Raw genomic sequence first — 16,303 nt, forward strand, 5'->3', positions numbered from 1 at the left:
CGCGGAAAACCTTTTACAAGAGCATTTTCTAAACCTTTATTTTTTTAATCCACAGAAGATCTGATACTGAAATAATATCTTTGTTCCTCATGAGACGCTTTCTAGTTACCACTCTAACGGTAAATAGTTATGGCGTCAAAAATAGCCAGGAAATCCGGTCCGCAGGCAAAGGAACATTCTTATGTCTGTCTCCTATTCTACATAACCTGCTGTTACACAGAGAGCGAGTGCCGCCTCACGGCTGCCTGTTAAAAAAGCGACTGATCTCCGTACGGAAATCGAGGTTCTACACTGACAAAGCAACTCAGCTCTTTGCCCCTCAAGCAAGCTGTTCTGGTGACACAAGGGTAATGGGCCAATTTCTGCATTGCATTTGAAAACTCTGGGTTTTTTTTACATTCAGTGTATTGACATTTCTGCCTAGAAACCAAGGAAGCCAGAAAATATTTTCATAAGCCTATTAACATCTGTTTCAAATATCAACTTCCCAAGCTGCAGATCAGGTGGTTTTTAACTGAGGGCAATTCCAAGGGAATTTGAGTTGAGGGGCATTAGCTGTTCAAAAGGGGTGGGGATGAAAATCCCATTGGGCTGATTTTTTTTTTAAAAAAAATACCCGTTTGAGTTATTTGTTTATTTATTTATTGCATTTGTATACCGCCCCATAGCCGAAGCTCTCTGGGAGGTTTACAACAATTAAAAACATTAAAAACAAATGCACAAATTTAAAAACACATTTTTAAAAAGCAATTTAAAATCGTTAGACGTTAAAACATTTTTACTAACTTGTCTTAAATATGTGGTTCCTAAAAAAGTAAATGTACTGCCTTCAAGTTGATTCCGACTTATGGCGACCCTATGAATAGGGTTTTCATAAGGCTGAGAGGCAGTGGCTGGCCCAAGGTCACCCAGCTTCATGGCTGTGGGGGGATTCAAATCGTGGTCTCCTAGGTCATAGTCCAACACCTTAACCACTATACCACACTGGCTGTCACTATGTGGTTCCTAACGAAGAGAAATTGCTGTTCTGCATGCTGTTAGCAGCAAAGATATTTTATCAAAATGTGGTGAGGGTGAGGGGAGAGAATGTTTAAGAAAATTATACAGCAAATTATGGAAATTTGCAACCTCAAGAAAAATCACCTGGATTTTATGTGTATAACATGGAAGGCAAATAAGGAACAGATGTGAAGAATGAGCACTAAGCAATAACTTTTGAAACAGCCGATGATTGGTTATAATACTTTCTCTGTTTTAAGAGAAATACGATCATGGATCTTACTCAAGTTAAGAAGATTTTGAGTTTGTATGATTTCTAAAACTATATATTTTTTTTCTTCCTTTCTTTGAGAAATTTGTGTTAACGATTTGTGGGTTTTTTCATGACTTTTAATAGCTTTAATACTTATTTACCTTCTGTTAATTATTATTTTACTTATGCTTGTTTTCTTGCTTAATTTCTTTGTAATTAGCCCTTTATAGGGCTAAGAACAAAAATATTTGTGTTCTTTTGTTTTCTATGTTTTGTATTAATATATTGTTTATTGTTTCCAGTCCATACAGCAGAACCAAAGCTCTTGTATGAGCCCAATCAACTCTTTGGACCCCAGTTTGCATTTTCTTACTTGCCATCCATAATTAAATAGCTGTTCCATAAGAGCTATTAGAATCTGTCAACTTTTCTAACAGTTCTTTTTGTTTTGCTTTATTCTTTTGCCTAGCTGGCAAAAAAAATAAAATAATGTGAGGGGCAAAAGAGCAGACGCTCCCCGGACTCAAACCTCTGCAGCAAACACCACAGAGATAAGTTTCCTCACCTCTGGCAAGAGCAGACAGACATTGGATGTATCATGGGTTGTCGTTTTTTCTCAGTCCCGTATCATAGCACAGGGGCTGTAGGAGGAGCTATAGCTTGTTGGGTTGCCCGGTTCAGGACCTGAAACTGATCCTGTATCTTTAGAAGAGAAAGTCAGCCAAGTGCAGGTGTTCTTGCAACACTGTAATGGGAAAAATCACAAAGTGGAATTCTCCCTTCCCTCTGCACAACTTTTAAAGATACAGAAGACCTCTTGGAGGCTGGGCCTGACAACCAAGAGGTCTTCTGTATCTTTAAAAGTTGTGCAGGGGGAAGGGAAAATTTCACCTTGTGGTTTTTCCCATTACAGCATTGCAAGACCCCTGCTCTTGGCTGACTTTCTCTTCTCCTAAAGATACAGGATCAGTCTCAGGCCCCGAGCCTGGCAACCTTAGTTGGAAGAGTTTGTTTCACACATTGGAAATCCCTGGTTTGAACCCAGGGTACACTAGGAAAGTGTGGAGGAGCCACACTCAGGCATGACAGAGCCAATCAGGAAGAGCACTGCATAGGCCAATCACCTGACTCCAGCATGGGCCAAATAGCTCTTGTGGCTCTCCCCATCCCCCTACCTACCCAAATAACAGACCAGTACCCCACTCCTTTTTCTGATACGTCCAGTAGGCCTCATGGCTGAGAGGCCTGCCTAAAGGAGCAAAAAATGGAGGGGCCACTGCCTGCAAGCCCTGCCTTTTCCTTAGGGCTATCTCAAAATAGGTTATACTAGGGTGGTGGGAAAAGATCCATATCTACCAGACCCTAGCAAAAAGAAACAATATGTCAGGCAAAAATCATAGCCTTTGTTGAACAGCATCGAGGAAGAAGATCTTGCAAGGGAAAGACACATTTGTGGAGTTGCCAGTGGTCACTCCAGCAGGGCTCCTGAGCCTGTTCCATGACTGTCTGCTATGGAGCTTGAAAGGGTTACAAGACCCTGCATGGAACAAGTAGGTTAATAGCCCCACAGAGGAATGGGTAGGAGCATCATGGTCACAGAGTGGGCTTCCCTCCTGATCTGCATGGAAAAATATATGGGATGGTACCTATACCAAATTCAACTTGTACAATTAAAGTGAGTTGTAGTTTGAATCAGGTCCCTCTGTGTAGCAGACAACAGACTTGATAATTGGTTTACAAATAAGTTTGCTAGAAGTAAAGCATATTTACCTTGAAGAGTAAAGAGCTCTGTGCACTCTGCGTGACTATCATCAACACTAGGATAGAAAGAGAAAGTAGGGCAGAGAGGTATGGATAGAAAGACAGGAGGTGAGAAAGCAGTTTCCCCAGCATCCCCTCCCATCATAACAATTTAACCCCTTGAGTTCAGGTTGCTAGTGACTCAGACTTGAGTCCTCCAACAGGTTTGACACTTGCACAACAAACCTGTTTCCAAAAAACCTCACAGAAGTCTACTGTGTGTGTGTGTGTGTGTGTTAAAGGAAAGTGGCAGGACAATGCACTGAAAAGATAAGTTGCTTGACAAGATGATGAATAACCTCAAACAGATCAGAACACATGTTCAGTAAACTGCTGGTATTGTATAACCTCCCCACAAACTCTGCAAACATATTAGGATAGATGGTCAATAAACAAATTGTGTGGAAGTGCACTGGTTCCATGAAAATGGCCGAGAGAACAGTGTTTTTTCTGCAGTTAGTACCTTTCCGTTTTGGGTGAAACTCCTACCCTAGAGCAAGGCTGGGGACTCTTTTTTACATAAAAGACTGCTGATCTGTGAGGTCAAAAATGCTTGAGTACAGCCAACAGTGAGCGGAGAGAGGAAAAGCGATATTTATTTATTTATTATTTGATTTATATCCCGCACTTCCTCCCAGCAGGAGCCCAGGGCGGCAAACAGAAATGGTAAAAACACTTTAAAACATAATAAAAACGGACCTTAAAATACATTAAAACAAAACATTAAAAACTTTTTTAAAAAAAAGCTTTAAAAACATCTTTTAAAAAGGGTTAAAAACATTATTAAAAAAACATATTAACAAGCAATTCTAACACAGACACAAATGCCCATTTTCTCTATGCTGTGCACAATTGTACTGTAGACCTTGATAATCACACCCACCATTATTTAGCGGCCTTCCCTGTAAGCTCAAAAGCCCCAAATGTTGGATCTTCTTCTACTGGGGAGAAAGTAAGGGGCTCCAATAGCCCTTTAGTCATTTTGCCTGACATTTTTTTCTGTGGTGACTCCTTCCCTGGAGGCTAGGGTTTCCTGATCCTGTCTTAGAGAATACACCCCTCCTTTTCTCAGTCATGCACTGTCAATCATGCCCAAGCAGCAGGTGTGCTGTATTTTTGCTTGTCTTTCTGCTTACAGCCATTCCTGACCTTGTGGCTAGTATACATAGGAGTTATTTCCCTCTGCCTAGGTAAAGCCTCACCAAGCATGATTGTTTTCCCCTGATTCTTTTTCCCTGACTTCTCACTGTTATTCTCAAGTGTCTGAAACAGACCAAGTGGTATGTTCCAACAATGGGTAGCTTAATAGCCTGGGTTTGTTCTCCCTGTGACCTTGCATATCAGAGAATGCCTCTTCCTTCACCATATGTAGGTAAGCTCTGTTGATTGCTATACTTTTCAATCTGTAGCAGTGGAATACCTGTCAGCTATTGCTTTGGGATGGAATTATGCAAACAGCTGTCAGATGAGAGATGGATTGGTGTACCGGCTGGTGTTATCACAAAAGCACTGAAGCTGCCACCTACCCTACTACTTTGGTGGCTCACCCTAAATGCAGTTCTTGAAGAAAGAGATATGAAGGGCTCTTTCCCAGGTAAATGTTTGCATGTTACTCAGACATAGAATATTATGTTTATTTCCCAAGCTTTTCAACAAATAGTACTAATTGTGTCTGTACCATCAGTGTGGAGAAACTCATGTCATTATCCCACTTCTCTAAGCACTGAGATGTTGCAGACACACAATTACCCAGGTTTAGGGCAAGTAACCCAGGCTACCATGACGTTATTGGCATTTTATAATATTTCAGTTTATTTACAAATATACAGGTCTGAGCTTAGGTGGAGGCATAGCTTAAAACACTTCAGCAAACAACCAAAACCCACTGCTACCACATCAGATTGTTAGAGATACAGTGAGCACCCCAAAATGCTATTAGCGTAGAGTCCAAAAGTTCAGGAGTCTGTTTTATTTCACACCAAAGTCTGGGCTGGTTCACACTGGACCTGAACTCTGTTATAGACAAAACTTTTCTCATCGCAATGGAGTTTAAAGGTTTACACTTCTTACATTATATGAGCCCTTGTGATGCGTCCTTCCCTGGCTCTCCCTGTCAGGTTCCTACCTGCTCGTGGTTACTGCCTGTCTCTAGGCACCACCAGGGACTCCACCAGTCCGGACCGCACTCTCTTATGGTTTACCTATCCGCTCTAGCACAGATCTCAACAGATCCCCCTGCTAGGCAACCACCAGTAACGTCCCAATACTAGTATTCCCAGAGACTCTGAATACTGGTATTGTTATTCTCTTCACCGCTGCCACCATTTGTTACAGTTCCCCTTCAGCCTTGGTCATTAACTTACCCTCCCTTCTGGTCTGTGAAACTCCAGCCAAGGATCAGGCCTTTGGTAAACCAAATTAAGTATTTATTAAAGATAACAAAGCTAACAAGATTAACAAGATTTCTTCTTAAGGCACATAAGCATATGGTTTTACTCAATACTAATCCGAGCTCCACCTCCCTCCTGGTAAACAACTCTCTAAACCCCACCAAGCAATCCACTCTTTCTCTTCTCCCCCCCCCCAGATTCCACAATTCACCACCTCACATTCCCCCAGATTTACCTGTCATCCTTTCATTTATACTGTCAGCCATTTTAAACATTCAGCCAATCATCAAGCATTCTATTGCCCATTCACTCCCCCTCCTCTTTCACTACTTACCATGTATACTCTAAACAACCAGCACTTACCATATATACACTAATATATAGGAACATCACATTTCCCCCCCCTTAAACAACAGCAGAGTATTATTCCTGTTCCAGGATTTATACGTCGCGTTAACAAATAAAAGTCTCTATGGGGAAAATGTCTGTCTTTGTTCCTCTGTCTGGTCACGTCACTGCAGTCCCAGCCACTTGCCTGGAAAGTCCATCGGCCAGTACATTGTCCTTGCCTTTTATGAACTGGAAGTCCACTTGATAGTCCTGTAGGGCCCAGGACCACCTCTGCAGCATAGTGTTATGGTTTTTCATAGTCTGCAACCATAACAAGGCCCGATGATCCGTAGTCACTGTGAATCTTCGTCCCCACATGTATGGGCGCAACTTGTTCAGTCCCCACACGACCGCTAGGCACTCCTTCTGGACCGACGAATAGTTTTTCTCCCTCGGCGTCAGCTTGCGACTCAGGTACACCACTGCATGTCTGGTGCCTTCTCTCTCCTGCAGCAAGACGACTCCCAGCACCAGGTCCGACGCATCTGTAGCCACGATGAATGGTTTCTCATAGTCTGGTGCTATTAATATGGGTCCTTGGCACAAGGCTTGCTTCAGTAGATCAAAAGCCTTCTGACATTCATCCGTCCATACCACACGCTCAGAACACTTCTTCTTTGTTAATTCATGCAAGGGGGTTGCTATTTCCCCAAAATTTCTCACAAACTTCCTATAAAATCCAGCCACACCCAGAAATGCCCTTACTTGTTTTTTGGTTAAGGGGATCGGCCACGCTTGTATTGCCTCCACCTTGCTCCATAAGGGGGTGATTTTCCCACTCCCCACCTTATGTCCTAAATAGATTACTTCCTTTAGTCCAAACTGGCATTTCTTAGCTTTTATTGTGAGGCCTGCTTTTCTTAAGGCCTCCAATACTGTTGTCAGGTGTTGGACATGCTCAGGCACCGACTTGCTAAAAATGGCCATGTCATCGATATAGGCCACTGCAAAATCTGACATGCCTCGCAACACAGTATTGATTAGCCTCTGAAATGAACTTGGTGAGTTCCTTAGTCCCATGGGTAAGGTCACAAACTCATATAACCCATCTGGTGTACTGAAGGCAGTTTTGGCTCTGGATTGCTCGTCTAGTTCCATTTGCCAAAATCCTTTACAGAGATCTAGTGTAGAGATAATGGTTGCTGCCCCCAATAACTCTAACATAGCGTCTACCCTAGGCATAGGATACGCATCTGGGACAGTAATTTTATTGATTAGCCGATAATCAATGTAAAACCTGGTCGTTCCATCTTTTTTCGGAACCAGGACAATACTTGAGGCCCAGGGACTGATGGATTCCCTGATCACTCCTAATTCCAGCATCTCTTCCACCTCCTTTTTGATCTCATTCAAAACTTTCCCATTCACACGGTACGGAACAGATCTGATTGGGGCATGATCTCCAGTATCAATGGAATGTATAACTATACTGGTTCGGCCAGGTTTGTTGCTAAAGAGATTCCTATAGGTTTTTCAAACTCTCAGAATCTCCTCTTTTACTTCCTCCTTCACTTCCTCTGACCATTCCACTTGATCTACCCCTCCTTTGTCTTTGCTTTCCTGTACCAAATCTGGAAGTTCAGGCCCACTTCCCTCAGGGAATAAGGTAACTTGCAACACCTTTGCATCCCTGGTATGGTAAGGCTTTAACATATTTACCTGAACCACTTTGCTTTTGTTTAATTGGTCTGTGGTGATTACATATGTCACTGTGTCAAGCCTTTCTCTGATGGTATATGGTCCTTCCCAGTTAGCCTGTAATTTGTCATGTTTCCTGGGTATGAATGCCATAACCATATCTCCCACATCATACACACGTTCTCTGGCTGTTCTGTCATACCAGTAACTTTGCTTCTCCTGTGCATGACTCAAATTCTCTTTCACTACTTCCATCATTGATGTTAATTTATTGCGGAATTCCAATACAAAATCTACTACAGACGTTTTGTACTCTCCCAGAGTTCCTTCCCATGAATTTTTTAGCAGTTCCGAAGGTCCCCTCACTTTTCTAGTGAACATGAGTTCAAAGGGTGAGAAGCCTGTTGACTCCTGAGGGACTTCTCTGTATGCAAATAAGAAGCACCCCAACCGTTCATCCCAGTCTTGTGGGTGATCTTGAACATAGCTTCTTATCATGCCCTTCAAAACTCCATTGAATCTCTCAGTTAGCCCATTAGTGGCGGGATGGTAAGTAGTGGTCTTTAGATGTTTTAGACCACAACATTTCCACATACATTGCATCACTTCTCCCATGAATACACTGCCTTGATCCGTCAGCACTTCATGAGGGAAACCCAGCCTCATAAAGATTTTTAATAAAGCCTCTGCCACTACAGGGGCTTCTACAGATCTCAGTGCTTCTGCGTCTGGGTACCTGGTGACAAAATCCACCACCACCACTAGATATTTCTTGCCATGCCTTGTGGGTTTGGAAAAAGGGCCCACCAAATCTATTCCCACTCTATAAAAGGGTTGTCCAATTATAGGAAGGGGCTTTAAGGGTGCCTTGGTCTTTACTCCACTCTTTCCCACCTTTTGGCATATTCCACAAGATAGACAATGTTGTTTTACATCCTTGGAGATATTTGGCCAATAATAATGTGCAGCCAATCTCCTCTTGGTCTTTTTTATTCCCAGATGTCCTGCACATGGGACATCGTGGGCTACCTCTAGCAATCTGGTTCTGTATTTGCTAGGTACTATCAATTGTTTCACTGGTTCACATTCATCCTTTCTCTCAGCAGGCATCCACAGTCTATATAAAATCCCATGCTCACACACAACTTGATTCCTCAGTTTGTCAGTGAAAGGAATCTGTTGGGTCAGCGCTTGTTCCTTTATCTGCTTCAGACTTGTATCTTTATGCAGCTCTTCCCTGAATTGATCTGCTTCTTCCCCAGAGACCACTTGATACAGTTTGTCTTCTTCAGCAGGCCTGCTAGTGGTTGCTATGGTGACCTGAGGCTGGTTAACAGATTCCACCCTGTTTGTTTCAGCCCCCCTTAATATGGCTTCTTTTTCTCTGCCAATTTGCTGTCTGGTCACTACATATATTTTCCCCTGTGCCCCCATAACATCTCTTCCCAGTATTACTGGTTCTTGTTGCTGGGCATTAATACCAACTTTATATTGGCCTTTTCGGCCTCTCCATTCCATTTTCACTAGGGCCACAGGCAAACTCTCTGGTTGACCCCTCACTCCTTGGATAGTCACTGTTTCCTGAGGTAATATTTCTTCAGATTTTATTAAATCTGGCCTCAGTAACGTCTGAGCGGCACCAGTGTCAAGCAATGCCCAATAAGTTGCCCCTTGTACACTCACTTCCTCTCTCAGACTTGAATCAAGGTCTGTTACTTCTGTCCAGTTTATCTGGCAAAAGTGAACCTTTTTTGCTGCTTCTAAAGCCTTGGGCTCTGTTTTCACTGCCCTTGTCTGAGCAGGATTACTAATGGGGTTGGCAACCTCACATTGAAAACGTAGGTGTCCCGGTCTACCACATTTGTAGCATAATTTCTCCTCACTTTTAGGGTACACAGATCCACTCTGGGGTGTCCTGTGCCCTTCAGATTTTAATGGAGGACTCACTCTCTGTGGTACCACATCCCTTCTGCCAGCACTATATGGTCTGGGTTTAAACTCTCTTGATGTTTTCCCCACCCAGCCAGTTCTATTGGAGGCGAAGTGATCCGCCATCTCTGCAGCCTCCTGCACAGATGTAGGGGAACGGTCTTTGACCAGGAGCCTTATTTCTGGTGGTAACTGATGGTATAATTGATCCAGTATCATGAGCCTTTTCACCTCTTCCACTGACTGAGCTTTGGCACTACTCATCCACTTTCCAAATATATCCATCAACTTTGCTCCCAGTTCCACAAAAGACCTCCCTGTCTGTATCTGGCAGTTTCTGAAAAGCTTTCTAAAATAATCAGGCCCCAGTCTGAATCTTTTAAACACTGCTTCTTTGAATTCAGCATAGGTGACGGGCCTGTCTGAGGGGAAATATTGGTATACCTCAGCCAATTCCCCTTTAATCAGGTTTGATAAATACTGCATGTATTTATCTTCAGGTAGCCCCCACAACTGAGCTGCTTTTTCAAAGGTGCTGAGGTAAATTTGAGGATCTTGACCAGGCTCATAGACAGCAAAGTCCTTTGGAGTAATTTTTATTTTTGCTCCATCTCTGTCTTTCCTTGTCTCCTCAGAGTGAAATTTCTCTCTATCAAATTTTAACTTTTCTACTTGTAATTCAGCATCCAATGCTCGTTGCTTCTCCCTCTCCTCAAACCCCAATCTCATTCTCTCAATTTCCAACTCCCTCTGTTTTTCCTTCTCTGCACCTTCCATCCTCAATCTCTCAGCTTCCATCTTCAATCTCTCAGCTTCCATCTTCAATCTCTCAGCTTCCAACTCCCTCTGCTTGTCTTTTTCCTCAGCCTCCCATCTTAACTTCTCTCTCAAGTACTCTATATAAGCGGGATTGCTTAAATATCCTCCTGGGGTCTCTTCCCTGACAGGTTGTTTTTGGTGGGCAGTAGCAAATCCTATAAGTGCTACCCTCAATTCATCTACCCCTTTACCCTTGTGAGGTAAATTGAATGTTATGCACTTCTCCACCAGCTCCTCTCTTTTCATTTTTATGTATTCAGCCATGGTGTTTGAGTTCACTCACTCTTTGCCACACACTCTTTGCCAGTCACTCTCACAAGAAATTTTGTTTTGTTATTTCTGTTTGCCACACCACTGTTCTGGATTCTCTAGTATTCGTATCTGGATTCTCTGTTGTTCGTATCCCACCTCTGCCACCACATGTGATGCATCCTTCCCTGGCTCTCCCTGTCAGGTTCCTACCTGCTCGTGGTTACTGCCTGTCTCTAGGCACCACCAGGGACTCCACCAGTCCGGACCGCACTCTCTTATGGTTTACCTATCCGCTCTAGCACAGATCTCAACAGATCCCCCTGCTAGGCAACCACCAGTAACGTCCCAATACTAGTATTCCCAGAGACTCTGAATACTGGTATTGTTATTCTCTTCACCGCTGCCACCATTTGTTACAGTTCCCCTTCAGCCTTGGTCATTAACTTACCCTCCCTTCTGGTCTGTGAAACTCCAGCCAAGGATCAGGCCTTTGGTAAACCAAATTAAGTATTTATTAAAGATAACAAAGCTAACAAGATTAACAAGATTTCTTCTTAAGGCACATAAGCATATGGTTTTACTCAATACTAATCCGAACTCCACCTCCCTCCTGGTAAACAACTCTCTAAACCCCACCAAGCAATCCACTCTTTCTCTTCTCCCCCCCCAGATTCCACAATTCACCACCTCACATTCCCCCAGATTTACCTGTCATCCTTTCATTTATACTGTCAGCCATTTTAAACATTCAGCCAATCATCAAGCATTCTATTGCCCATTCACTCTCCCTCCTCTTTCACTACTTACCATGTATACTCTAAACAACCAGCACTTACCATATATACACTAATATATAGGAACATCACAGCCCGCAATCTGCTGTTTTGCATTCATACTGAAGGGGAAGGGTTAGTCTCACAGCTTTCTATTCTAATGACCATGCCCTCTTAAGGTCAAAGGTCTCTGGTTACCTTGGCAACCAGCATGCTCAGTTTGTTCCAGAGTAAAAAAAAAACCAAAGGGAGGAAGAGGGAGTGGACGTGGACTCACCAAAGCATCAGAGCTAAGCGTCTACAAGCACCTAGATATGTGAAGCACAAACGGTTTTTCCTTCCCTTTTCAGATTAAAATTGGATTGATTTGCTTTAGATTTAAGGGAGAAAGCAGCAACTTGCCTTCCCATGGGCTGAAACTCAGGACACCTTGGCATATGCAAATTTATACAAATTCATGTCATGGGCTTGTGCCCCAGCTCTTAAAAACCTAGTAACATCCCTGCTTTAAAGCCCATATTTGTATCTGAGAATTTGTATTTGCATTTATTTATTTATTTATTATTTGATTTATATCCCGCCCTTCCTCCCAGCAGGAGCCCAGGGTGGCAAATAAAAGCCCTGGTCTCCTCTCAATTAGACTACCGCAATGCGCTCTACGTGGGGTTACCCTTGAAAACGGTCCGGAAACTACAACTGGTGCAGAATGCGGCGGCTCGGTTGCTTACAAACAGCCGCCGCCGCGATCACATCACACCAGTGTTATTTCATCTACATTGGCTTCCAGTTGTTTTCCGGGCCCAATTCAAGGTGTTGGTGTTAACTTTTAAATCCCTATACGGTCTCGGCCCAGTTTACCTGAAGGAGCACCTCCAGTACCACAAATTAAGCCACCCGACTAGATCAGCTACGCAGGGCCTTCTCTCAGTCCCACCAACGAAAACAGCTAGGTTGGTGGGGACTAGAGAGAGGGCATTTTCAGTGGCGGCCCCCACTCTCTGGAACTCCCTCCCGTTTGATCTTCGCCATGCCCCTTCCCTGGATACATTTCGCCGAGCCTTAAAAACTTGGCTCTTTGGACAGGCCTTTGGGATCTCCGGGGTGGGCTAATTTTTCTGTGATTGTTTATTGTTTCTGATTGCCCTACATAGTTTTACGCCTGCATTAGTGTTGACTACATTGTATTTTATTCTGTAATTATATTGTATTTTATTGAATTTTAATATGTACGTCGCCTAGAGTGGCTTCGGCCAGATAGGCGACACAAAAATTAAATTTTTATTATTATTATTATTATTATTAAGAACACTTTAAGACGTCATAAAAACAGACTTTAAAATACATTAAAACAAAACATTAAAAACATTTTTGAACAGCTTCCAAGACATCTTTTTTTTAAAAAGTTAAAAACATATTGTTTAAGGTCTCAACTTAAAAGGCTTGTTGAAAGAGGAAGGTCTTCAACAGGCACCGAAAAGATAACAAAGGTGGCGCCTGCCTAATATTTAAGGGAGGGGATTCCACAGGATAGGTGCCGCCACACTAAAGGTCCATTTCCTATGTTGTGTGGAACGGACCTCTTGATAAGATGGTATCTGCAGGAGGCCCTCACCTGCAGAGCACAGTGATCGACTGGGTATATAAGGTATAAGATGGTCTTTCAGGTATCCTGGTCCCAAGCTGTATAAGGCTCTGTACACCAAGACTAGAACCTTGAACTTGGCCCGGTAGCAAATGGGCAGCCAGTGCAATTCTTTCAGCAGCGGGGTGACATGTTGGTGATACCCTGCCCCAGTCAGCAGTCTCGCTGCCACATTTTGCACAAGTTGCAACTTCCAGACCAACCTTGAGGGCAGCCCAACATAGAGCACATTACAGTAATCCAGCCTAGAGGGTAATATCAAACACAAAACCTTAACTGCACAAGCAGAAGTGCTTTCTGCTCCTGCTATATGCTCTTTGAAGAAAAACCATTGGCATATAAATACACAGCTAAAAACGTAAGCACAATTGATTTTAAAGGGCATAGACACACCTGTCTCTAAATTGTATCAAGTTCCTTCCCATCCAGGGATCTGTTCTGGGCACTAAGTTCTTTTGCCTGGCTTGGTTTTCCCCTTTGTTGTTGTTATGTTCCTTCAAGTTGATTTTGACTTATGGCGACAATATGAATCAGTGACCTCCAATAGCATCTGTTATAAACCACCCTGTTCAGATTTTGTAAATTCAGGTCTGTGTCTTCCTTTATGGAATCAATCCATTTCTTGTTTGGCCTTCTTCTTTTTCTACTCCCTTCTGTTTTTCCCAGCATTATTGTCTTTTCTAGTGAATCATGTCTTCTCATGATGTGTCCAAAGTATGATAACCTCAGTTTCAACATTTTACCTTGTAGTGATAGTTCTGGTTTAATTTGTTCTAACATCCAATTATTTGTTTTTTTTGTGGTCCATGGTATGTGCAAAGCTCTCCTCCAACACCACATTTCAAATGAGCTGATTTTTTTCTCACCCACTTTTTTCACTGTCCAACTTTCACATCCATACATAGAGATCAGGAATACCATGGTCTGAATGATCCTGACTTTAGTTTTCAGTGATACATCTTTGCATTTGAGAACCTTTTCTAGTTCTCTCATAGCTGTCCTCCACAGTCCTAGCCTTCTTTTAATTTCTTGACTATTGTCTCTATTTTGGTTAATGACTATGCCAAGATATTGATAATCCTTGACAAATTCAATGTCCTCATTGTCAACTTTAAAGCTACGCAAATCTTCTGTTGTCATTACTTTAGTCTTCTTGACGTTCAGCTGTAGTCCTGATTTTGTGCTTTCCTCTTTAACTTTCATCAACATTCATTTAAAATCATTACTGGTTTCTGCTAGTATTATGGTATCATCTGCATATCTTAAATTATTGATATTTCTCCCTCCAATTTTCACACCTTCATCTTGGTCCAATCCCGCTTTCTGTATATGTTCTGCATATTGGTTAAACAAATAGGGTGATAAAATACACCCGTCTCTCACCCTTTCAGAATGGGAACCAATCAGTTTCTCCATATTCTGTCCTTACAGTAGCCTCTTGTCCAGAGTATAGGTTGTGCACCAAAACATTCCATAGCTTTTCATGATCTACACAATCAAAGGCTTTGCTGTAATCTATAAAGTACAGGGTGCTTTTCTTCTGAAATTCCTTGGTGATTTGTTTCTTAAAGTATTTTAAGAGCAGCTTTCACCTCACATTCTAAAATTTCTGGTTCTTCATCATATGGTTCCTCCGTCAATGAATCTGTCATCCTTGCATTTCTTTTATAGAGTTCTTCAGTGTATTGCGTTCATATTCCTTTTATTTTATCTCGGTCAGTCAGTGTCTTCCCCTGTTGATTACATCGCTACTCTTGGTTTAAATTTCCCTTTCATTTCTCTAATCTTTTGGAATAGGGCTCCTGTTCTACCTTTTTTGTTGTCCTCTTCTCTTTCTATACAATAACTATTACAATAGTTCTCTTTGTCCCTACATACTAGTAGCTGTATTATTGCATTTAGTGTTCTGACTGTGTTTCTGTCTCCTCTTGCTTTTGTTTCCCTTCTCTCTTTAACCACTTTAAGAGTTTCATCATCCATTGAGGTCTTTCTCTCTTTTTAACTAGAGGTATTGTCTTTTTGCATTCTTCCTTGATAATGTCTCTGACTTCACAGTTCTTCTGGTTCCCTTTCAACTAAGTTTAAAGCCTCAAATCTGTTCTTTATTTGAACTTCCTATTCTTCTGGGATGTTATTTAAATTGTATTTTGGCATTATGGTTGCTTTGGTGTTCTTCTTTAGCTTTACTCTGATTTTTGATATTACCAGTTCATGATCTGTACCACAGTCTGCTCCTGCTCTTTTTTTGCAGAAAGTATGGAATTTCTGCTACCAATTATATAATCAGTTTGATTCCTATATTGACCATTTGGTGATGTTCATGTGTACAGTCATCTTTTCAGTTGCTTAAAAAAGATGTTTGCAAGAAACAAATTATTGGCTTCACAGAATTCAATAAGTCTTTCTCCTGCTCCATTTCTATGTCCTAAGCCCCATTTCCTACAATTTCTAGTTCTTCTCTGTTTCCTACTTTTGCATTCCAATCCCCCATGATTATCAGAACATCTTGTTTTGGTGTGTGATCAATTTCTTCCTGTACTTCTGCATAAAATCTCTCCAGTTTCTCTTCTTCTGTGTTTGCTCTTGGAGCATAGACGGATGATGGTTATGCTAATAGGTTTCCTGTTACATCTCATTGATATCACTCACTCAGACCATGCATTATAGCTCCTAATTGCTTTTGCTACATCACTTCTCACTATTAAAGCAACCCTGTTTCTTCTTAATTTCTCATTTCCTGCATAAAAATACTTTGTAGTTGCCTGATTGAAAATGTCCCATTCCCGACCATTTTAATTCACTCACACCAAGTATTGTAATGTTGATGCTTTCCATTTCTTGCTTGACAATTTCTAACTTTCCCTGTTTCATGCTTCTGACTTTCCATGTTCTTATTGTACGTCCTACAACTCCAGACTCTCCTTTCGCATCTGTGCACATCAGCCTCTGGCATTCCATTCAGCTTTGACCCAGTGGCATCATTAGTCATAGAATCATACAATAGTAGAGTTGGAAGGGGCCTATAAGGCCATCAAGTCCAACCCCCTGCGCAATGCAGGAATCCAAATCAAAGCATTCCCGACAGATTGCTCAAATTAACACTTCTTTAAAACATAAACACTTAAGGCAACCTTGTATAGATAAGCAGGTATCATTTTTTACACAAATATCAGATGAAATCAATGATACCTTTGGGTTGTCTCCAACTAAGTCATGCCAGAATGGCCCCACTGAAATCAGTGGTTAGTTGTGTCATAGAATCACAGAATAGAATAAGAGTTGGAAGGGGCTATAAGGCCATCAAGTCCAACCCCCTGCTCAATGCAGGAATCCAAATCAAAGCATTCCCGACAGATGGCTCTCCAGCTGCCTCTTGAATGCCTCCAGTGTCGGAGAGCCCACTACCTCTCTAGGTAAT

General features: G+C 42.0%; 1 protein-coding gene across 1 annotated transcript in view; it reads left to right on the forward strand.

The window, feature by feature from the left end:
• The first annotated feature begins 206 nt into the window (after positions 1-206).
• ASB5 (ankyrin repeat and SOCS box containing 5) overlaps positions 207-16,303 on the forward strand; it is an 83,849-nt gene continuing 67,752 nt past the window's right edge. Inside the window, exon 1 of the mRNA XM_061583537.1 lies at positions 207-347. The gene's annotated coding sequence lies outside the window, so the exon portion shown is untranslated. The remainder of the gene's footprint in view (positions 348-16,303) is intronic.

Source organism: Rhineura floridana, chromosome 9 (assembly GCF_030035675.1).
Source record: "Rhineura floridana isolate rRhiFlo1 chromosome 9, rRhiFlo1.hap2, whole genome shotgun sequence".
Classification (NCBI taxonomy): Eukaryota; Metazoa; Chordata; class Lepidosauria; order Squamata; family Rhineuridae; genus Rhineura; species Rhineura floridana.